Source organism: Nyctereutes procyonoides, unplaced genomic scaffold (genome assembly GCF_905146905.1).
Source record: "Nyctereutes procyonoides isolate TBG_1078 unplaced genomic scaffold, NYPRO_anot_genome, whole genome shotgun sequence".
NCBI classification, from domain to species: domain Eukaryota; kingdom Metazoa; phylum Chordata; class Mammalia; order Carnivora; family Canidae; genus Nyctereutes; species Nyctereutes procyonoides.
This window is the reverse complement of record NW_026575024.1, coordinates 36649700-36674031: the sequence shown is the minus strand read 5'-3', so window position 1 is coordinate 36674031 and position 24332 is coordinate 36649700. Positions and strand designations below refer to the sequence as shown.

General features: G+C 35.2%; 1 long non-coding RNA gene across 1 annotated transcript; it reads left to right on the top strand.

Annotated features, from left to right (window-relative positions):
• Positions 1 to 950: 950 nt before the first annotated feature.
• Positions 951 to 23376, top strand: LOC129498582 (uncharacterized). The gene is made up of 3 exons (XR_008662150.1): positions 951 to 1137; positions 13540 to 13682; positions 23264 to 23376. It is a non-coding gene; the product is annotated as an uncharacterized LOC129498582 (long non-coding RNA).
• The last annotated feature ends 956 nt before the right edge of the window (positions 23377 to 24332 follow it).

Here is a 24332-nt window from a genome sequence, read left to right as displayed (position 1 = left end):
TGTCAGACACTGTCTTAAAGTCACCCTAATAAATAAATAGCTAAATGATTAGAAATTGTTCCTTCCTAAATGAACAGTAAGTTACCAACCACATCATCAGGTTACCAACGTGCTTTTATATTTATGCCTTATAAAACAAGGAAAGGAAAGAAAGGAAAGAAAGGAAAGGAAAGGAAAGGAAAGAAAGGAAGGAAAGGAAAGAAGGAAGGAAGGAAAGAAGGAAAGGAAAGGAAAGGAAAGGAAAGGAAAGGAAAGGAAGAAAGGAAGAAAGAAAGGAAAGGAAAGAAAGGAAAGGAAGGAAAGGAAGAGCTTTTATTTCCTTTGTCTCTTGGATAATAAATGTAATACTTATTTTGTATTTTATCATGCTAAAGCAATTTATCATGTTCTTTGAGCACATGTATTACTATAAAGCTGGGCAAATTTTAAAACATTGCATATTTATTCAGTATATGGAGTCTAACAATGGTGAATAAAAAGATCCCTGAATCCTAAAGAAATTTTCAACCAAGAAAATTTTGCTTTCATAGGAGTTTCCTTTTCTCCCACAGACATTTCATAATCTGAGGATGGAAAATCAAGAAGCCATTTGATGAGGTTGGATATCAAACACACAGGCTCTCCAACCCTTAGGCAGTTTACTTGGTGGCCCCACATCACATCTGGGTTGCAAATCTCCCTCCAGCATAGCCCTTATATTCAGGCCACCAGGTTTACACAAAGAGACCGCCCAGCTGCTAGCTGGTAAAAGGCTCCCAGGGTCTCATGTAGTCCCTGAGAGCTGTGTAATTCAGTGCAGAAGCCGTCCATGCAATTACATGTCCCTGTAGATTACAGGGTAATTACATCAAGGAGATGAAAAATAATTGCTTGTAACTTGCACTGTGGCTGAGAAGGCATAAATAATCACATGTGCACTATGTAATGATGTGTGATCATTTTGCCACTACTGTGTCACAGCTACCACATATTTAGAAGATCAGCAGTGACTAGATGAGAAAAAGTACTTGGAGGTTATTTGTAAATTGAAATGAAAGAACCGAAGACCTGACAGCTACACCTTGCCTTCCCAGAGGATTGCCTCAGGAAAAAATTTATAAGACCCCCCCCCAACCTGCATTCACAATGGGAGGAAAAGTGAGTAGTGTATTAAGTGTTGCTTGATTTGCACATTTCAGTTTGGCTTGTGCCGTCTGGCCCCTGTTTCCCAGGCCCCAACATTTGATCTTTAGAAAGATATAGATAAAATTATGCCAGTTGTTATAAATTCTACCTAATGCAAAATTGGTATTTGAGATATTATTAAGTCACTTTACATGTTTAATTCATTACATCCTAGGTATTATTTGCTAAGATTAAATCCTTATTCCTTTTAGCAAACTATTCCTCAATCTCATTCACTGTTATAAATTAAGAAAAGAAAGCATTCTATGTCCAAACGACATAAAATTTTAAGGAGCTTTGCTGTACATAGGTAGTTTATGCCTGATTTGCTAACAACTATAAATTACTTAATATATTTAGAAATAAAGTGAAAAAATGTGTATGTCTTTGCACGATTTCTTCCAGAGTAGTGTCGCTTGATCACTTTGCTTAATTAGATTTGTTTCAATAATTGATGAAGCATGGGAATAATTCAAGTATTAAATTAGATGTTTTGAAATCCCATATCAGAGTCCATTTTGATAAGATATTACATTTATTCTTTAAAAATAATGATCTTTCCAATGGAGAATAATACAACATTCTAATCATTTTGAAGTGGCAATAAAAATTCCTGGGAGAAACTCAAGCTTAATCGCTTTCTGATGGGGACTCTCATGGAAAACCAATGTTAGTTAGCATAGTAGCTTGAATTAAGAAGAAAACATTCTTTTTATTATTATTTTTTTATTTTATTTATTTTTTTTAGAAGAAAACATTCTTAAAACTAGTTTCAAAGCTAGACAGATGGAAGGAAATAAAATTAACTTTGAAACAAAATCTAAACATTTGGAAGTATTATTTAGTATAGGAGCTTGCAACCATTTTATGCCACTAGTCTTGTGGCAATCTGGTAAAGTCAGTCTATGGTCTCTTCTAAAACTAATGCCTTTTAAAAAAATAATAAAAATAAAAATAATGTCTTTAAAAGCGTAAGATAAAATAGGATTACAAAGGAAATCAGTTTTATGAATGCAATTTTTTAAAGTATTTGTGATGTAGTAAAACACAGTTTTTTGTTAGTGAATTAATGTGTGACTACTCAATGAGTCTGCTACCTGCTGTATTTTCAAAGACTGAGGAACATATATAAGATTTTCAAATACTGTAACAACTCTCATGCAATATGTAAATAATCTATATGCTGATATTGTGGTTTGTTGTTCACATTCATTACTGAAAGAAATGCTTGATTTTTATTAGAAGTTACTGAGAATAAGATATAATGTTTACCCCTCCCAATCCACAAATGCCCTGGATCCTATCCATAGACCCTTTTGGGATGAGGGCCTTTAGTTGCTAGGTTAAAGGCTTCTGATTTTAGAAACATCACTGTTTAATGTTGCCATTTTATTCTTATCATCCCTGAGATTAAAAGAAAGGGCAGAACTAGTGACTTGTTTTACAAAGATACTGGGAATATAAAAGCATTTACTGAATCATCTATTTATAAAATTCTTCTGTTATTCAAGATCAGGGCATATCTGGTACATAAAGTTTTCGCAAGTGTGAATTGTATGCAGGGTGATAATAGTCCGGGAACAACTTTCCTTCCTCAATCCTTCACTACCTTATGTACAAAATAGAGCAACTGGCCTGGATGACCCTCATCTGATATGTTAATACTAAATCTCTGCTAATCTGAAATTTAGACTATGATAGAACTGTTGACCCTTTCCTATCTTCCTTATACCATCAAGCTGCTTATTTAATAACCTTATTCCCTTCAAATCCAGTACAAGTTGGCAGTTTATAAAATCATTACAGATATTCCTGTTCCCATTTTCATTATTGCAAGCATAGAATTATGATGCCAGCATTTGAATTTCCCAACCCCCCTAAAAGATGTGAAATGCTACCAGCTCATAGGGCCAAGCTACGTTAGTAGGGGAGGGAAAACTTTTATTCCCATATATAAATACCCCCTCCCATGGGATATTTTCTCCTGAAACTTCTAAGAGCCCGTCTCTCGGTGATTATGCCATTATTATTTATTGAGTTGTGAAAAGTGGTTCTCAGTACACATACCAGAGAGGAACAAGCTTGCAATTTTAATAAGGCCCATAATATAATTAAGACATACAATTTCTTCTCTAATGGCAGGCCAGCAGGACTTCTCAATCTGTAATATGAACGACTGAATGCTTTCATGTTTGAATTTATACATGGCTATAAAATATATTTTGACTTTTTTTTAGTCAGCCCTTTCATTTGTCTTAATTTCCCCCAGGCAAAAATGAAACATCCCACATCTTGTTCCACTAAAAATGGGGAAGTTCAATTGGGCTACAGCTCCATCTATTTCTTTTTTCAAATGTGTCCTGAACATTGTGTGCTTAGTCACTCATCTGCTCATGAAAAAAATAACACCAAACTGCCTCCTAGAATAGCTCCATATATTTATGAAATCCTTCCTCCAATCCTTCCTTCACTCTGTGAAGTAAGCAAGAGTGAGAATGACTAATTTTGTTTTAGTCATTGTAGTCTTGTAGTCAACATATTTCTGGAATTCCTACAATGGTGGATTCATTGAGGGATATAGAATATGGACATCCCTCCTCCCCTGGAAGATGCATCTAGGATGGAGCATAACACACAGGGCTGAGTGTAATGCAAAGACCTCTATTAAAAGTTAAGAATTGATCTTAAGGAAGAGCTAGAGGAAGTCATGGGAAAAAGAGATAGTTTTACTGTTGAGGCATCAGAGACACTCTATGGGGGTAATTTCAAAAGGCTTTGAAAATAAGAACTTTATCAGGCAGAATCTGACATGGACAAGATTACATAGGGAGGCTGGGGTGGAGGTGTCTGTGACTGATCCAGAAAATACATTTGAAATGCTTGAACCAATGATTTCTGTTAATATATGCCTAGTGGGCCATTTCCCTGTACAAAGAATCAAGATGACTACAGGATAATCCGAGATGTAGATCTTATTTAGAAGTTGCATTATCAACTAATTTAAATGAAGACCCATAGGAAATTTTGAACTGTTGACGTATTAGAGTGGAAGAAAGAATAGGTGGTATAAGAGGTGAAAAAACAAAGTTACTCAAGAGCACCGTCTTAAAGTAACTGCCTGAGAAAATGTAAAATAAAATTCTGAAAAACTAGAGATAGATCCAAGTTAAAGTATCTAGTGTTAATCATAATCTATATATACATTTATGTTACTAACCATGGAGATACTTTGTACCAAGACAGATGGCCTCAGTAGTATCAGAATGAGCATGCTCCATGGAAAAGATAGATTTTAATTTCAGTCTCCAAAGAGGTGAGGTGATAGAGAGTGTAATTTTCTCAATGATAAAACAAAGACAAGCAATAACTAGAAGACAAAAAGAAAGCAAATATTTGTCCGAATATGAAAGCAAACAAATTTTTTCATGAGGTAGCAAACACAGTTTGGAGCATCCAAGTTAGCATAAAAAATGGGAATGTATTATTTCCTCGTGGCACTAGAAACATTCTTCAAATAGCAATTCCAGATAAGTTTAAGACCTTGTACTAGTAGAAGAACTGTAATTATAACTCATTACTTGGCTCTACAATGAACAAGAGTTATATTATAATCATGTGTTACTAGATTTCACCTGTGAAACTCAACTTACATAAAAAGCAGAGAGGAACTTGACTGTAGTTACAGAATAGACTATAAATGTTATAAAACTTAACTATTTCTAGGGAGATAAGAAGTAGAAGTGATGGTAAGTAGTGACAGAAAGGGCAAATACAAAAGGTAGTATATCCTACATGGAAAGAATGAAAGAAATGTTCATAATGTCAGAAAAAGAAAAAGGCTTAAGTTTATAAATTAAAGATATATGAACTTACTCAATGGAATTAAATAAGGATTAAATATCAATCAAAATAAAAAAGAATTTGAGTGAAGAGAGTTGGAGAGAGATACAGGAGCTATACCCTCATTTTTCATATAAGAAAATAGAAAAACTGAAATTAATAATTTAGAAATTAGTGGTATGAATACAGTATTTAAAATTATGGACATAACCAAGGAACACTTGAATAGAAATATTAGGATATATTGCATCTGGAGAATAAAATTAGGAGAGGGGTTAATTGGAGGGGTAGAAGCAGTTTTTCACAACAAAACCTATTCTATTTGATCGTTATATGTAACATTACAAAATTAATTATAAATTAATATAAACTACATTAAAAATTACAAAATGGAAAGAGGTATAGAAAAGAAACTCCAAAAAGAGAAGACCCCCTGTTCAGCTTTCAAAGCACAGAGGATCATTTGGGAAGACAGTAGAGGAAATAAAAAAAAAGAAGGCCAGATAATTTTCCACCAAAGGAATGACCTTTCCTGCTAAGGGAAAAAATAAAAGTGAAGCCAAGGACTCAGGTGGTGGAAGGGAGAAGTATAATGGGAATAATCTGAGTGTGAATCGAGAGAAAGCACTTCAAACTGAGAAGTTTGTAGTTATAAATGATTCAAACTGAGAAGTTTGTAGGTATAAATGATTTGATCTAAGACAGAAATCTGTTCCTGATGATAGTGCATGAATAAAAAATTCAAAATATGATGTTTGAAGGACGGTAGATTACTACACAGACCTCCTAATAAATAACCTATCCTATTCTTAAAGTATTCAGGACCTACACCTTATAAACAGAATAAAAGACTTTCTAAATCAGGAATTTCTTCCCAATTTTTAAATCACTACTGAAACCTAAGCAGAAAGGAGAATCTCTTCTCAGAAGTGGATTTGCTGGGTTAAGAACAGACATTTGTAATTCTGATAACTACTGCCAAATGTGTCTCTATAGGGACTGCATCAATTTACAATTCCTTTTGTAAAGTAGGGGGGAAAAGCTTGTTTATCAGCTTTATCAATGTCGATTTTGAATTTTTGGAAACTATTCTTTTCAACATTGTAATTGAGAAATGTTAGAAGTATCTAAATGTTCACTAATAGGGGAATGTAATTATACCATAGGGTGGAATAACATGCCACTATAAAAAAAAGAACAAAAAAGATTTTCTATCATTGAGATGGAATGATCTTCAAGATATATTGTTAATGAAAAATCAGACTTCAAAAAATATGTACACTATTCTATGTATTGTGTAAATAAGGGAAGGAAGAATAAGGATCTTCACACATATATATCTTTTTTTTTATAAATTAATTTTTATTGGTGTTCAATTTACCAACATACAGAATAACACCCAGTGCTCATCCCGTCAAGTGTCCCCCTCCGTGCCCGTCACCCATTCACCCCCACCTCCCGCCCTCCTCCCCTTCCACCACCCCTAGTTCATTTCCCAGAGTTAGAAGTCTTTATGTTCTGTGTCCCTTTCTGATATCTCCCACACATTTCTTCTCCCTTCCCTTATATTCCCATTCACTATTATTCATATTCCCCAAATGAATGAGAACATACACTGTTTGTCCTTCTCCGATTGACTTACTTCACTCAGCATAATACCCTCCAGTTCCATCCACGTTGAAGCAAATGGTGGGTATTTGTCGTTTCTAATGGCTGAGTAATATTCCATTGTATACATAAACCACATCTTCTTCATCCATTCATCTTTCGATGGACACCGAGGCTCCTTCCACAGTTTGGCTATTGTGGACATTGCTGCTAGAAACATCGGGGTGCAGGTGCCCCGGCGTTTCATTGCATCTGAATCTTTGGGGTAAATCCCTAACAGTGCAATTGCTGGGTCGTAGGGCAGGTCTATTTTTAACTCTTTGAGGAACCTCCACACAGTTTTCCAGAGTGGCTGCACCAGTTCACATTCCCACCAACAGTGTAAGAGGGTTCCCTTTTCTCCGCATCCTCTCCAACATTTGTTGTTTCCTGCCTTATTAATTTTCCCCATTCTCACTGGTGTGAGGTGGTATCTCATTGTGGTTTTGATTTGTATTTCCCTGATGGCAAGTGATGCAGAGCATTTTCTCATGTGCATGTTGGCCATGTCTATGTCTTCCTCTGTGAGATTTCTCTTCATGTCTTTTGCCCATTTCATGATTGGATTGTTTGTTTCTTTGGTGTTGAGTTTAAGAAGTTCTTTATAGATTTTGGAAACTAGCCCTTTATCTGATATGTTATTTGCAAATATCTTCTCCCATTCTGTAGGTTGTCTTTGAGTTTTGTTGACTGTATCCTTTGCTGTGCAAAAGCTTCTTATCTTGATGAAGTCCCAATAGTTCATTTTTGCTTTTGTTTCTTTTGTTTTCGTGGATGTATCTTGCAAGAAGTTACTGTGGCCAAGTTCAAAAAGGGTGTTGCCTGTGTTCTCCTCTAGGATTTTGATGGAGTCTTGTCTCAATGCAATCCCTATCAAAATACCATGGACTTTCTTCAGAGACTTAGAACAAATTATTTTAAGATTTGTGTGGAATCAGAAAAGACCCCAAATAGCTAGGGGAATTTTAAAAAAGAAAACCATAGCTGGGGGCATCACAATGCCAGATTTCAGGTTGTACTACAAAGCTGTGGTCATCAAGACAGTGTGGTACTGGCACAAAAACAGACACATAGACCAATGGAACAGAATAGAGAACCCAGAAATGGACCCTGAACTTTATGGTCAACTAATATTCGACAAAGGAGGAAAGACTATCCACTGGAAGAAAGACAGTCTCTTCAATAAATGGTGCTGGGAAAATTGGTCATCCACATGCAGAAGAATGAAACTAGACCACTCTCTTGCACCATACACAAAGATAAACTCAAAATGGATGAAAGATTTAAATGTGAGACAAGACTCCATCACACATATATATCTTTACATGCATGTATACTTCGGAAAGATATATAAAACCAAAAGGAATGGTTACCCATGGAAAAGTGATAGGTAAGAGCTGAAAAGATGGGTGCAAAAGAGGGAATGAGACTGTTACTATAGATCTTTAATTTTTAAATTTTTGAATCTTATAAATATATTACTGATTATTAAAAAACACAAGACAAAATACAAAAGAGCAATAATTAATTTTCTTAAGCTACATGTATTTTATATGGTAAGCTATGTATAGTGCTGCTGTTCACAAAATATTCAACCTTCAGTTTTTTCAAAAACAAAAGGACTTTGTTACAACTTAATAAAAATGGCATCCAAAATGACTTAGAACAGATCTTTCAATACAGACGAGCTTTCAAAAGTCAAATACTGTGAGTGAGTATATATGGTTATATATCAAGTTCAGATTCTTAAGACTAAGTCACTTGCTTAATTTTTTCTTTTTTCCCACTTGCTTTAACAAACTTATAATTAATATAATTCATCATACATATTAGTAGTTCTAAAAATGAAAACATTTACCAAAATCCAAAACCTCTTCTCATATATACTCAACCAAACAGCAATAGATGGACATTTTCCTAACCTAATAAAATATATTATTGCAATCCAGAAGATAGCATCATCTTTAGTCCAGGGAATCACAAGAGATATTCCCAGAAATGTCAGGAAAATACGATGATGTCCATTATTTCCACTAATGTTTAACATTCTACTGGAGGTAGTGCCATATATTTAGACATGAAAAAAATTAGCAGCATAAAATTGAAAACAAAATTTATCACAATTATCAAATGATTTGACTAAATAAATAACATCTGAAATTTCAAGATTCAACTGAAAAGGTAATTGAGTAAGGTAGTATGGCCATTTTATGGAAATCAATACTTTCATATTTACAAATAGCAACCATTTAAGAAATCTAATGGAAAGATCCTTTGGACTACAGTAACAGAATAGGTAAACTAGCTAGGAAAAAGTATTTAATAAATGAGCAAAATCTTTTAGGAATACTTGAGTCCTGTATCAATTTTTTATAATTCTTTAGGCTTTATCACTTATTTTATTTAAAAATCATAAGTAATAATATGCAGATGAAGATAGAAAATAAAAATACATACATGAGAATTATTATGTGGACATAGTGGGTACTCTGATATTAAAAGAATGGAAAAATGATCTTGATTGAATGGCCTTATTTAAGAAAGCAAAAATCTTTTAAAACCAGTAGGGAGAATCAAGAAAAATTCCTGAAATTTAAGTAGCTGGGCTGCAAATTAGAAAGAAGATAATTTTCCTTATCTATGAAGCTTCAAGCTGTTTTGGTGGATTTTGCCATTTCAGTCTTGTCAATATCCTAATGTTTTGTTAACTGTGACTAGATTAAATTGATAGACAACATTATTAACTACTGTCATCTATTAAGTCATTGTCATGTACTAAGGCCCTGTTTTCCTAAAGATTTTACATATTTTTCTTCATTAGATTACTCAACATAAATACCAAGAGCCATTATTCCTTTCTGCAGAAAAGATACTTGAAGTTAAGAAGGTATATCTCTTGGCCAAGATTGTTTACATGATACAGGGCAAGGTCTGATTTCCAATCCGGATCTCAGCCTCACACAGCATACTTGTCTTCTTCCTACTTGAGAATGCTGCTTTCAATATTCGTCAACTTCCTATCACTCCTTCACACATTCACTTTTTTAAAATCAGGAGTTTAAAACTATCAGGGGCAATGGTGTTAACAAGAAGGTTTAAAAAAAAAAGATATAAAAGTTCTAGAAACTCTACAACCTTAATAGTAATTTCCCTGTAATTACAGTTCCTGCATCTTCCCAAAATAACAAAACAGGAAATTACACATTGACAACTTTAATCAATAAAAACAAAATTTAGAGCCCTTTAGTAGATACTGTATCCATGAAGTAATTGCATCTCTGTTGAGAGTCACTTTTTTTTTCCATAATATTTTGTTCTTAGGCCAATGCTGTTTATATTGGAAATATTACTGCTTATTTTAAACAAGTGATTTAAAAATCACCTTGCGCTTCCCCTTGTGAAAGACCAAATCCCCATCATATCAATAGCATCATATCTTAAACCAAAAGGAGCATTTTGGATTGGAGCCAAAAGCATCCTCCCAAGAAAAACTCTGATCAATTAGGAAATGATTATTTGTGCTTTTATATTTTTCTTGTACCAAATTATCTTAGATGGAGCTGAACTCTGTTAAGCATTTACAGACTATGTTTATAGGTAGTGTTTAATATGCAATAATATTTGATTTGTTTTTTTATTCTCCTCAGCCCCTTTAACCTCTAAACTGTAATGACTTCCATATGACTAGCCAAGTCTATTTTTAGATTGTTAATTACCCATCCCTATTTTTAGATCTCTTCTTTCTTTTAGTTGCTGATTATTATAAGATCTAAAGTGCCTTCTCAAATTTTAACAATGTTGTTTTTCTGCCAGATTAGAGGCCAGTTCTGTCGCCGAATACTAGTTTCTCTCCCCAATACCAACTTCTCCTACTTTTATTTTTCTCCCAACAAATCAGTTAGGACAATATAATTCAATATATTTGTCAAAGAGCACTAAGTTATTTAATATTTTAGATAAATATCAACCTAGATACACATTTTCAAAGGGATTTTGGCCATGTGGCTACCATTAAGTTAAAGAACAGTTAAACTGCCTATTATAATACTTTGTGAAATTTGGGTTGAAAATCAAGTTTTGCACATGTAAAACAACCTATTTAGGATTCTCATTTCTTACCCTAAAGATATTTTTCTTATTTTATTTATTTTTTTAAATTTTTATTTATTTATGATAGTCACAGAGAGAGAGAGAGAGAGAGAGAGGCAGAGACACAGGCAGAGGGAGAAGCAGGCTCCATGCACCGGGAGCCCGATGTGGGACCTGATCCCGGGTCTCCAGGATCGCACCCTGGGCCAAAGGCAGGTGCCATACCGCTGCACCACCCAGGGATCCCTTTTCTTATTTTAGAATACAAATGTGCAGCAAGAGTTACATTTGAGAAAAATAAGGTGCATCAATTTCAGTCTTTAGAGACTATGGCTCTTGCCTTTGAAAATGCCCAAATATAGTAACATCCCAAATTGGTGAGTTTTAATCTATTCTTCATCACATGAAATTGTCAGGTTGTTTTCTTTCCCTTTCTTACTGTTTGTGTGAGTATATGTGTGTGTGTGTTTAAAGAACAACAGAAAAAAAAAAAAGGACAACAGAGATTAAAACACCAGGGATTCATGCAAATAGCTAAGGTTGAAATTCTTAGAAGAATTTCTTCTTTCACATGCCTATTACATATAGTAATTTAAAAGTCACACACACCAAAAAAAAGTCACCAAAATTTTGTTCTGTGAACTATGCTGTATCCCAAACAAGTAGTTTTTAGAATTAGTCTAAACCCAGGTAGGAAAATAAACAAACAAACAAACAAACAAACCCAGGTAGGAATACAGCAAGGAAGGATTTTAGGGCTCTGCCCTAAATCCATTCTATGTTACTTTGCAACCTTAAATCTCTCTGTTGTCAAAGCGGATTCCAACAGTCTATCTAGAGTTTGTTCTGTTTATGGAGGGCTGGAGGAGTAGAGGTATGCATTGGGAACAACTGTGAAGGTGGAGAATTAGGCACCACTGTGGTTTATAAAACACTTTTGCTGACTGTTTTTGTCATTGCATTTGAGAGTTTAAGCTAAATACCGTATCCCTTGAAGTGTGAAGGTAATTCACCAGACTCTTCCACAAGAATGAAGTGCATGAAAATGTTTCATAAACTCTATAGAACTCACGAATCGGAAGAATTACTTTTAGATCCTTTAGTGGTATAAGAATTCAGAATTTCAGTACATTGACACAGGATAGTTAGATATAAAGACATTAACATGGCCAAGTGTTGAAACAAAACTATTTGTTCCTGTAATTGGCTAATTCATCCTTGGTCTTTAGAGAAATATGCCTCAATAGAACAAAATAATCATATGTCTATCCTCTTTATAAAATATTAATCCCATAGGAGGATACCTGTTTGAGAAAGGAATTGAGTGGTCACATGATCTTATGTGCCCTATGTGGCAAACTTCCGGTGGCATGGACTACAAAATAAATCTTAAATGTTTCTTTTAAAAACATTCCCCGTATAAGTCTTCATACAAAACAGCATATAACACACACAACAAGATCACAAGTTACATGTCATCTGGCAAAACCATCTTTCCAGGACTGATCTGAATTAAAACTTGCTAAGGCAATAATGTAAAAAAAGAAGCAAAGCAGACGAGGATTTGAGAAATCTATCTTTGTTGTTTGACATTGATATGGGGAAAACAGGCCTCATTTTATGAATTTAAGATTTCCAGTGAGAAATGTATACAGAGTAAAATATTAATTATAATATCTTACTAAAAATGAAAATTTAAATCTTTATGACAAAATTCCTAGGAGGTGATATAAATACCAACAAGGAAGGTTAGTATTGTAAACCTATACTATATTCCCCTTAAAAAAAAACAATAAATATGAAAAACAGTGCGTTTAAATGTAAATCTAATTTGTGAGAACAAAATATATAAATATCTTTCTTAGATTTTAGTTTCTCTGTCAATGCAACAAATATAAAGATCCATTTCATTTTGACTGAACAGAGCATGATTTCTCATGCTAATCAGCTTCACTGTCACGTATATTTTCTGTCAATGTCCCACTGTGTGAAATCCCCAGTTAGAGGAATATTACTTTATACATCTACTCATTGAGAAAACATTTAGTAATATTCCATGATCCAGTAATCAACATAAGTGCTTCCTTTTGCCTACCAGGAATCATTAGAGGAATTCAGACAATTTTTTTTTTTTTAAAGATTAGGGAAGCTTTTGGAGCAACATAGTGCTTCTTTTTTTTTTTTAAACATTTTTTTATTTATTTATGATAGTCCATAGAGAGAGAGAGAGAGAGAGAGAGGCAGAAACATAGGCAGAGGGAGAAGCAGGCTCCATGCACTGGGAGCCTGATGTGGGATTCGATCCTGGGTCTCCAGGATCGCGCCCTGGGCCAAAGGCAGGCGCCAAACTGCTGCACCACCCAGGGATCCCAACATACTGCTTCTATTAAGAAATAAAGGAATACTGTAGAATCACACAAATAATTACATCAGCAACCATTACTTGAGCAACTTCTACATCCTTAATACTTTATCAAAATTTCTAATGCTCAAAAAAATCTGTAGATATGTATTATTTCCTTTACAGTAATAACACTAATGTGTAGGATTTGTCCAGAATAGGACAATGACAGGATTTGAACTTAGGACTATTTGTCTTCAAGTCTGTGCTTTTTCTATTACACAACACTATTTCTGTAAAGATAAATGTGTTATATTTTACTGGTCATATGCTCTATATTACTCTATTAGGTGCTTTAATGATTTTATCTCATTTAATCCTTCTAATAACCCTGTGAATTAGGAATAACCCTGTGAGTTAGGAAGGAACTATTACCATCATGTCCATATTTATTACAGGTGATGAAACAGAAGCATAAAGACATGGCCCAAGGTCATATAGGAAGAAGGGAAGAAAGGATTATAAGGGCATCTGACTATGAAATCCTCTGTTATACTATTGCCTTTCCAACAACGGACATGCTAAAACTGACAACATGATGGTAATTTCCAGTATGAGGTTGGAAGTGTGATTTTGGTGTGCTAAATGATCTTACAAGAACTCATCTTTCCTGTCTCCAAGAGGAGCAGCACATCTACTGTTTGTCATATCAAACCCAAATGCACCTATCTGGTGTGCAAGATATGCTGCCATGCCCACACCCCACACCCAATCCTATTATCAGCATCATTTCCCAAGAATTTCCAAAGATCCAGTCTATGGAATATCAATGTGCCTCAAGATTGACCAGTGTCCTAGGAGCAAAAGATTTCACTCACAGTTTGGCAAAAGCTCAGTTCCACAAACTTTTTTGGGGGGGGGGGCTGAAGGGGTTGTTTTATTTTTTATAGACAGCAGTATTTCTTAGGAATCTTTAATCCAATGTGTGCTCTAAACCTCTGAATTCTAGAAGTAATCTGCAAATTTCTCAAATTTATTTAATATGCAAATTTTATGTGTGGTGGAACATCTATCAACCCTTCACAGGATATTAATTTCTGCAGGGAAATCTGCTGTGTCCACTTACCTATTCATGCTCTGGAACCCCCAAGCATGTTCTTTCTCTTTCTCTTTCGTCTTCTCTTTCTTTCTCTCCCCCTCCCTCTCTCCCCATTCTCTGTCCATGGAATGCCTTTCTCTTTTCTGTCAACCCAGGGCTTTCAGCCCTTACCAAATCTCACTCAAAAGATCTCCTAGAGAACACCTTCTCTGATATGCTGTATGTCTTGGCTCCCTGTTTGATTCCCAGAACACCCAGATTTTTTCTGTAAGAGGTTATTTATAGTGTTTTGTGACTAATGCAGGTATAAACATCTTTAACCAAAGTAATTTTATATGAATTTAAGAAATATCATTTGGTTTAAGACACACACACACACACACACACACACACAATTTGCTATGCCTCTATAGTGAAATATCCAAAGAGGGTAAACACTAGACTTCAGGTTCTTTCATGGGAGTGACGTGTTCTCTTCCAAAGTTGTATCCTTAGGCTCTAACAGAGAGCTTGCCATAAAAAGGGGTGACCATATTTGCCCCAACTTTGTAAAGCAAACTTATTTTTTAGGAGAAATAAAACTATACTATGTAACTATGATATGAGGCAGCAAGTCATATTAGAAGAGAGATCTGTATCAAGGTCTTTGCTTTATTTTGCATTATATTGTGTTATTTTAGACTAGGTTCCCCTAGAAAGCAGAGCCTGAGACAGAGCCTGTGTGCAAATAGTTTATTTGGGGAAATGATACCAAGCAGAAAACTGGGAAATCTCAATACAAAGTGCACTGGTCATCAGTCTGACCACCTGGGGCTCAACTCCCCTGGAAAATGTTGAAGAGCCCTGTAGAATGAACTTCAGAATTATCTGCCTTAGGGAACTACTAGCTCTTTGTCTGCCACTGGCTAGGAGTTGCCTATGGCTTATAACCCTCTGGCACTTCCAGGAAATGCACATTTTGAGTAACCTGAGGTACTTGTCCCACAGCAGAAAGAAATATGTGATGCAGCTGAGGTGAACACCATCATATTAAACCTGCATAAAGGCAGATGCTTCAGAAATGATCAAAGAAAAAGATGGTAGGGGGTATGAGGGAAGGCCCAAGGGATAGGTAGGTGGGTTTGTGTCTGGTCCACTTTCACTCAATAGAGTACGGCCCCTTTGCCAGGCCTGTCTCCATAATGGCAAGGGCAGGAGGAAGAGTCTTAACTAGAAATGTGGAGGTAGAAGAGCTTTGGCTGAAAGCCTCTGAGAAAGAGAAACATTATTTCAGAATAACATTTGGCAAAGAATTTTGCCAAACAAGCTGGCAGATGCAAATATTTATGTATCATTTATTCTATTTTCTGTAACAGCCAACATAGTTTTACAAAAAAAAAAAAAAAGTATGACTTGCTATTTTATGGCCAAGAGAGCAAATGCAGCCCTCATGCACATTTGTAGAAAATTACAGACATCAATTAGCTTTTTCAAAGCACAGAAAACATAAGTTTACCTACCAAAGTACCTCAGCAAATGTGGAAATTACCATGAACTCAGTTACTTAACACAGATTCTTATCTTAACAAAGAAGGAAAGAGCAGACACTTCTGTCTTAAGTTTAGATTCTCTCTAGGTGCTACAAAATACCTGGTATGTAGTAAGAGTTTTGAAATGGCAAAGTGTGTAGTTTCAATGGAATCAAATGATAAATTGTCTCCCCATCCATATCTCCAAGGGAGAAAGACAGGAAAACATGGATTTTTTCCATTTAAAAGATATGAGAAAATGAGAGAAAAATACTCAAGGAGAGAAACATCAGAGAAACAGATCAGAGCTTGCAAGGACCCAAAAGTTAGAAAGAAAAGAAAACTTACTGCTTATCCTTAATCACAAGTGACTTATTTAAATAGACAAAATGACAGGCTGACCTCCATCTATTTTAACTGCCAAATCCTATCAGCAGGGTGTGATTACCTCCCAAGACCACCTTCTGAGGGCAGGGGGGGGGGGGGGGGGGTTCTCAAGCCTGCCCTGAGAATCTCTGAAATTCCTTCCTCCATCCAGAAATCCGGAATTCTTCTAAGGAAACATTTGTGGCCATTAAACCAATTGGAGTTGAACCCATGTCCTAGAGGTTGACAGGACAATTTATTAATATGCTATATAACCACGTCTGGATTTTAAAAAGATATCACATTGACTTTTTTCCCTTCTTTTTTTTTTTAAAGTTTTACAAGATGCTAGTATCCTCAAGATCTATATCTGAAGGAAGAGAAATAGCAGTTTCTGGCCTAGGATTTCCTGTTATTAATTTAAAGAAACTCATATTTTATTTCAAAAATAGAATTAGAAGGAATTAAGCCCCAGGAAAAGTTAACTAAAATTATGTCCCATGAGTTAAAAGGAGACCTAGAAACTAGTATAAAACAGCAAACATACTTTCTGCAACTATATAACTAAAAAGAGTTAAATGAGATTATTCCTTCCAAAAAAGCCACAATCTTGTATGCCAGTCTTTTAGACTCAGATAAGTAAATAATTAAACTTTTGAGTTTGCATTTGCCTGCTTAATGGAATAGTTTTCCAGGTAAAACGAACTATATACATGTTTGTATTTCTTATCTGAGAAAATTTATTGTATTACCTCATTTTCCCAAAAATTAGAATTGGGAAGGTAGATATATATATCTGTAGAGAATTAAGAAGTAAATAAACCTGCTACTCACTGAATATTCAAAATTTTGTTCTATGCACTCAGCCTCAGCAATTCCCAGTATAAAATATAAACCATGGCAAATGAATGTATTTACTAATGCAAAATCTTAAAGACATAGAACTTTTCATATCTAAGAAGTGTTTTGAATTAAATTATCAAGAAGCTTGCTCTGAATCTCAGAAATCATTTTCTAAATCATTCAAATATAGATGTGTAAACTTTTTCCTGTAAATACAATTCTGGGATTCCCAAGCATTAATTGGATAATTGAAATCTCCTAAATTTGTGACTCTGGCTATCCTTTATGTTTCCAGCTGTTCTCTAGAGCAAGGAAAAGCTCTCAGGCTGTGATATAATGCCACTCTATTGCTTTAGTCTTGCCTAAAATATATTACCCATGGACCATCATGATTTTTCCCTTAAGCATACAATTTAGCATTCCAGGCATTAATCTCTGTTGGATTAACAAAGAAAACACTTCATATTAAAGCAATGAAAAGTTGTTTATGTTCAAAATGATGAAAAGGAAATTCTGCAATATTTTAACTTTCTATGTCCCTGGTGAATAAAGAAAACATCCCAAGATAAAATGACATTTCAATTATCCTAAGTAAAAAGAGAGAAGGACACACACACACACACACACACACACACACACACACACGGAAACCACAATATATCCTATGTGGACCTGAGGGTTTTTTCTTTGTTCTTTTTAGTTCAAGATGAAACAGCTGTTCATTGTTTAAAATAGAATTTCACATTTAGCTCTTTTTCGCGTCAAAAGGAAGCCATCTTATCCTTCCAGTTTGCTAACATTAGAGAGGAGTAAACACTCATTTCCTACATATATTATTTATAATGCAGACTTGTGAACTTTCGCATCCAGCATCAGACTGACCCCTCTCCCACTAGGTTTTGAACCTTCCTTCCCCTGACCCCATAACAGAGTAGAGTAACCTGAAGGTCATCTTTTCCTTTAATTCATTTTTTTAACACATGTTTCCTCATTGCAATCCGGCAGCTCTGACTAATCCAAGGGTTACTCCTATAAAAGGTGGAGATGGCAGTTATTTTATGACATTATATCAGTAGGCTGATATGAGTGTCTCAAAAGAAACTTCTTAATGGCAGTTAAATCTTTACAAGGGTTTCATATTTCCACTCCTTCGCTCAGAAGCCCAGATTTTTGTAAGTACCTGCCAATTCTATTTGAAAACTACATCTTCATTCCTTGAAACACACACACACACACACACACACACACACACACACACACACACACACGCAAACCACTTTTATAACTAGCAGTTCTCAAGATGTTTAAGGTAGCCTGAAACATGCTCACAGAGCCTTAAAGTGAAAATGCAGAAAGATATATCTCTTTCAAAGGGGTATTTTAAAATAAATCCTCTGCTTTAATTTAGGGAAGTTTTTGAAACCTGTAACACTAAAACTGAATGGTCCACTTAGGTTCAATGCAAGCTCCACTCTGCCCAACTCCTTTACTGATAAAAAAGTTAACTGCCTGTTAAATTCAAATGCCAAAAATTCCTAAAATATAGTTAGCAGTTAATAAGGAGAAATCTAGACATTTTTCTTCTTACATATTCAAATGGTATTGCAGAAAGACTATAAAGGCACTGTTATATTGTGCTTTTCTAGAAATACAAATAGTTTCAAGATTTGTATCCAAATTGTAAAATCCTTTTAATGAAACATAAAAGCTAGAAAATAATCATACAATTCAAAGAATAAAATTTAAAATTGGCTAATCCCATTCCATCAATTTACAGAGAAGGAAACTGAGGGCCAGGATTAAAGGCCTGGTCCACCGTACATTAATAAGATTTTGTTGTTTGTGGAATGAATTATGTGACTGCTCTATCACTTTGTTGAACAGAGAGAGCCTAGGACATTGGAAATAAGCCAGCATAATCAGAATAGTTGATTCAATTTTTAAAAAATTAACATTGAAATTGAACCAACAGTTATTTGTCCTAGGCTAGTTAAAACCAAAACAGCTAAATCATGAGGGTTTTTTGTTTTTGTTTTCCAATTCGTTATTCTGCTTCATAGAAGATGCCTTCAAACTTCAGACAATTTTCCCAACATATGAAAGGGTAAGATTTTGTCCATTATTCCATATTTCCTGCCTGCTTTTGAATATTTATTCATTCAAATGTAGCTTTCATATTCTCTAAGCTCCTCTGTGAAGCCACTTCTTTTCACAAGTGATCTGAATTTTATCTCCAGTCATTTTAGAAGTTTGTAAAACATGAATATAATAATAGTCAAAAGAGAATGGGAAATTCATTTCAAAAGGGATTTGTAACCTTTCCCTTTTCCCCATGTCTAAATACCACTGTTCACTTCTGGCTACTAGTGCTGGGCATTTATTCTCTATTTCTCATTTTGCCCACTAAGAAAATGGGGAAGAATCTAAAAGAATGGGCCATGTCTGAGATCTGACTGGTTCCCACCCTACGGAGACCCTGTCCCGCCCACGCAAGTGGCACTCCATAACCTTATTTCCACTGACATTTTTTTTTTTTGCATCTTAGAAAAACTGGGCACTAGGAAGTATGTACTCCCCCAGGATCTTGAATTTACCCAATCAGACCTTACTCAGCAGCTCAGTGTCTTAACGACCCTGGCAAAATGACATGGGTCATATTTTCACATGGATGAACTATTCCTGAACAATTTCTCCAGTGTGTGAGGCACAAACAGGCTTTTCTTCAATATCAGGCATGCATGTCTTCCCCGCCTCTTGCTTTTTAACAAACATATGTATTGTGACCAGTGCAAAAGAAATTCTATTCTCCATTAATGTTTGAGTTTCTTTCCTACTCACCCCCTTTTCCTACCCCCCTTCAGATGTCTCTCTCGACATTTCAAGATATCAAAAAAGTGCAGGACCTCTGTCTAGAGTTTTTTTTTTTCTTTTTTGCCTGTAGAAATAGAAACTATGTGGCTAATTCATTTTCCCTGTACTCTTTCTACATAGGAATTTGGGGCAAGAAGTATCAATTTCCACAGTCATTTTAGCACTTAAAAACCTGCATCTTCTTCCTCCTTGGAACTGATCATAGCTGTTAGGGGCCACTCTATTTCATGAGATGCCAAGTTTGGGACTGGAAATGGATCCATTATAAATTAAAATTTTAAATATAACTATACCATAATCATTGTTAGTTATGATTTCAAAAAAGAATGGCATCCCCAAATATCTGTATCTGCCACATGGTATCTATGTAATACCACATCTTATATTGCACTATTGTACACAGTAGATAATCCATAAATTTTGTTGAATGAATGAAGAAGTGAATGAGGAATCAGAGGAGTAAGAATTCCATTTTTTCCTACTCTTTTCTTTTAATTGTACCCCCTAATTATTCCTTAAAAAAATCACTATACCTGTAAGACATCCCTTCCTGAGGAAAAAAAAAAAGTTTACTTCATTAAAGATAGTGTAAAATATATCCCATGGAATCAAATTGTTTATTCTTAAAAGCATTGAAGAAGACAATTTTTCCATGATATCACACAGACAATATGTTTCAAAACGTCATGAATCAGGAATTGAGTTACAGGTACTTGATAGTTCAACTTGGCTGTCATTCAGTAGCTCTGTTCACAGACTTTGATCTTGAGAGTCCTCCTAATGTCAATAATAGGAAACTGGGTCCACAGAATCATTTATATGAATGGAAGAAGAAGATAGTCATCAATTGATTAAGAAGTTATTAATTCCTTCTCCAAAGGTAATTTTTATGAAAAGATTGAAGGATCACATAGGCTCATTTCTGAGAAAGAAATTACAAAGTGGAAATCCAAGTGATGATATAGAAATTTTCAAGAAATCTATTTCCTTCCTTTGTGGATATACTACACTCATCAGTGTGTTCTGTTTGAATTGTGTCTGGAGCTGATTTTCTGAATACAGGCATGCATCTGTTTTGAAACAATCCCCTGATAGGTTTCCCATCATCAGTTTAATGACCCAAATTTTATGACTCTCCCGGGCCCTTGAACATTGGGAGGTACTTTAATATCAGTTGTGTAAAAGAAGAAAAGATCACATTTCTGCTGGCTCAAAAAAAGAAATGCCTTAATAGCATATCCTGTTTTCTTAATACCAATCCTATCAATGACAGACTTTAGAGTTTTCCAGAAAAAAAAGTGTGAGTACAATCTAATTCTTCCTCAGTGATAAAAACAAAATGATAACTGGACACCAAGGTAATTACTGGACTATTCAAGAAGCCAATGAATTCTTGCCCACATTTTTCAGAACAAAGGGGTATAGTCTGTCTGGGGAACCATGTGAAATAATCCAAGAATTTTTAAGGTGCCTACCCTGAAAAGCAGGTGAAGATAAAGTCCATTTCAATGTTTATTCAGTTCTAGTAGTTTATTAATGCTTCCTTTTACTAATAACATTAATTTAAGGCTCAAATCCACTCATCCAGGTAGTTCTAGATTGTCATAGGAGTTCAAAAGTTAATGTGATAGTAACAACTGCTTACCCATATCTCTTAACTCTTATCTCTTATCATATGGCCAGAAGGTTCACAACTGAATTAATGAAACTATGTAGCAGTAGTTTTATAAGTGTAACAAAAGATCCTAAAGGATGGTACAACAGGTATCTTGTTTTACCCTGCAAACCACCCCTCCACAGACATCAACCACAAAATATCTTCAGAGCCCCCCTTGTCAAGTGACAGAAATTGCTCACTGCCTGAGATCACCATCATCCAGTTCTCTAACATCTCCACATAGAAAATCATACAGTGGCTTTCTAGAATTTTGGCTAAACATGGTTGGCAAAATGGCCACATTCTACAGAAGTCACTGAGAAGCAGGACAAGGTAAACAGGTGCTTGAGCCCTTCTTCTGTAATTCCTGCAGGCAGGCTTCTGCTGGGATGGCAGAAAACTAAGAAGCCTCTCTTGAGAAAGTCACCCTCTGGTCCTGTCTCCTTATCTATAAAATGATGACTATTAGGTTATTAAATCAGAGCAGCTTATGCATAGAGTCATCAGCAACAGGAATTTGTCAACCATACAGTTAGTTTCATTTCCTCTCAAGAGTCATGAAAGGTATCCATCAAACAAATCTGGAAAATAATCTGGCTGAATTCTTAAAAACACTGACTACCTTAAACATTTTTTCAAGCCTTGTTTATTTAAAGTCATCTACTGAGATATTCCAGCATAATATATCTGTTAATTTAAAAAAGAAAACACAAACCTTAGAAATTCCTTTTTCAGGTATCACTGATTCTTTTCAATATACACTTATTGGTCAGTCTTCAAATATGGATTTGGCCTTTGGAAGTGGCCAAACATCATTAAGTATTAATCGTGTAAATAGGGTGGGTGGTGAAAGTGGGCAGTGCAAATTTAGATCAAAAATGAAGTGTGACTATAAATATAACAAGACTGCTTTTCCTCTGCCAATCACAAGCCAAGCCTGGGGGCAATTCCAAGGTTGAAGCTATGGATGAGAGGGTGATCTGACAGGGACAGCTGTCATCAGTCATCCTGTTGACCTTTGAGGTTAATTCACCTGATCTGGCTGGCTGACTAAGGGTCATCTCCACTCGCCCTCACTACCCCATGGGCATCCCTTTTGAAACTCCTTAAATGATTATTAAAAAAAAAAAAGGAAAAGAGAGCCTTTCATCAGTAATAACAATTAATGCTTTCAACAAATGTTTATTGAACTTCTTCTACATATTAAACATTGTCTAAATAGGCTGATAAACAACATGGATGAAAATCCTATGCCCTAGGTAAGGACATAGAGAATAAAAAGGAAAAAAATCAACAGAAATTTCAAATGGCAAATACGTGTAATGAAAAATATGGAGACATCAGATAAAGAAAGACATCACATTAGGAGATTCAAACAGGCCTTTCTCCAATAAGGCGACATTTCTACTAAGATCTGAATGATTAAAAGGTACCAGCTAAAGGAAGTCATTGGGAGGATTTCCAGGCTGCAGGAATGGTAAACCAAGTTCTAAGATAGGAGATAAGCCAGGTGATTTCTTTGGACTTCATGATCAAGTACCATGTGCCTGAGTATAATGAGCAAGGCCTATTATACATCCAAGTAATTGTATTCTTCTGCCACAAGCATCACATCACTGGCATTCTCAAAACATTTTGACAAAAAACAGCATCTGAGCAATAGATATGAATTTTCCAAAGGTGAACACCTGGAAAGACACAGTACTAGCTTGTTTTGAAATGATCTCAGATGTTAGAATTAAAACAAGATATGCCCTTAGAATCACACCAATGGAAATTTAACACATTTTTAAAGAAGATGACAGTGGCCAGTATTTAATTTGGGATTTTTTTTCTAGGCCTAAACATTACTTCCTGCTCAGGCAAGCTTGAGAAGATGGGATCAAGGGAGTTTTGTGGTCCACTGAGCAAAGGATGGGAAAATCAGAAAGATTCTGAGTTATAATCCCAGTTGAGCTACCAGGTGACCTTTAGGCAAGCCATTCGACCTCCCTGTGCCTCATGCTCCCAGCTGGAAAATTGGATAAGACCAGCAGGATATCACTGAAAACCAGATGCTGTACAGAACCCAAGCTTTCCCAGCTAAATAAATTACCACTAAAGAGATGGGGGGGGGGGGTGGAAATCCAATATATCAGCCCATGTGAAATGCCCAATTAATAATATTTGGTCCCTCTTTATATATAAAAGTTATTGATTTCTCCCGTATTTGTTAAATCAAATTAATAAAATGAGTGATTCAAATGAGAACACTATTTCCTGAGATACTTAGAAGTGTCACTCTAGCTTACGTTTACTTTGCCATAGCATACTTGCAGGTTAATAATTGTTACAATCCCAGTCTTGCCTCATTACACCTTCCCATGACAAGTCACGCCAGTGTCAATGACACACAGCTAGAACAACAAAGAGAAGGCCGAAATAGGAGTTTATTTCCCCATTTTTCAAACAAAATAAACTTGCAGTTTCTATGTGAAACAGAACAACGATGTTTTGTTAAGTATTAATGAGGTATTTAAATGGAGAGCAAAATGTCTATCATTCATTAAATGTTTTGTCTATATCAATAATGAGTAATATTGTGCTTACAAAGACCAATTCAGGAAACACAAAAGTATTTAAAACTAGGATTTTTATCAATTTAAATCAAAACCCCTCTATTAAGTCCCATGGGAAAAACTATGTACATGTATATATTCATTCAAATTAAATTATTTACTGCATGAAGAATACTGATATAGAAACTGATCTATGATAAAGTTAATATTTGAAAGTATTTGAAAAGCAACTGATTCTGTAACTTGAAATTGGACCGCAGGTGGTAACACAGACTTCAGGCATCATCTGCAGGCAAACCTGCTCAACACAGGTGTATATCATTCCAAACATCTGCATGTTTATGAATAT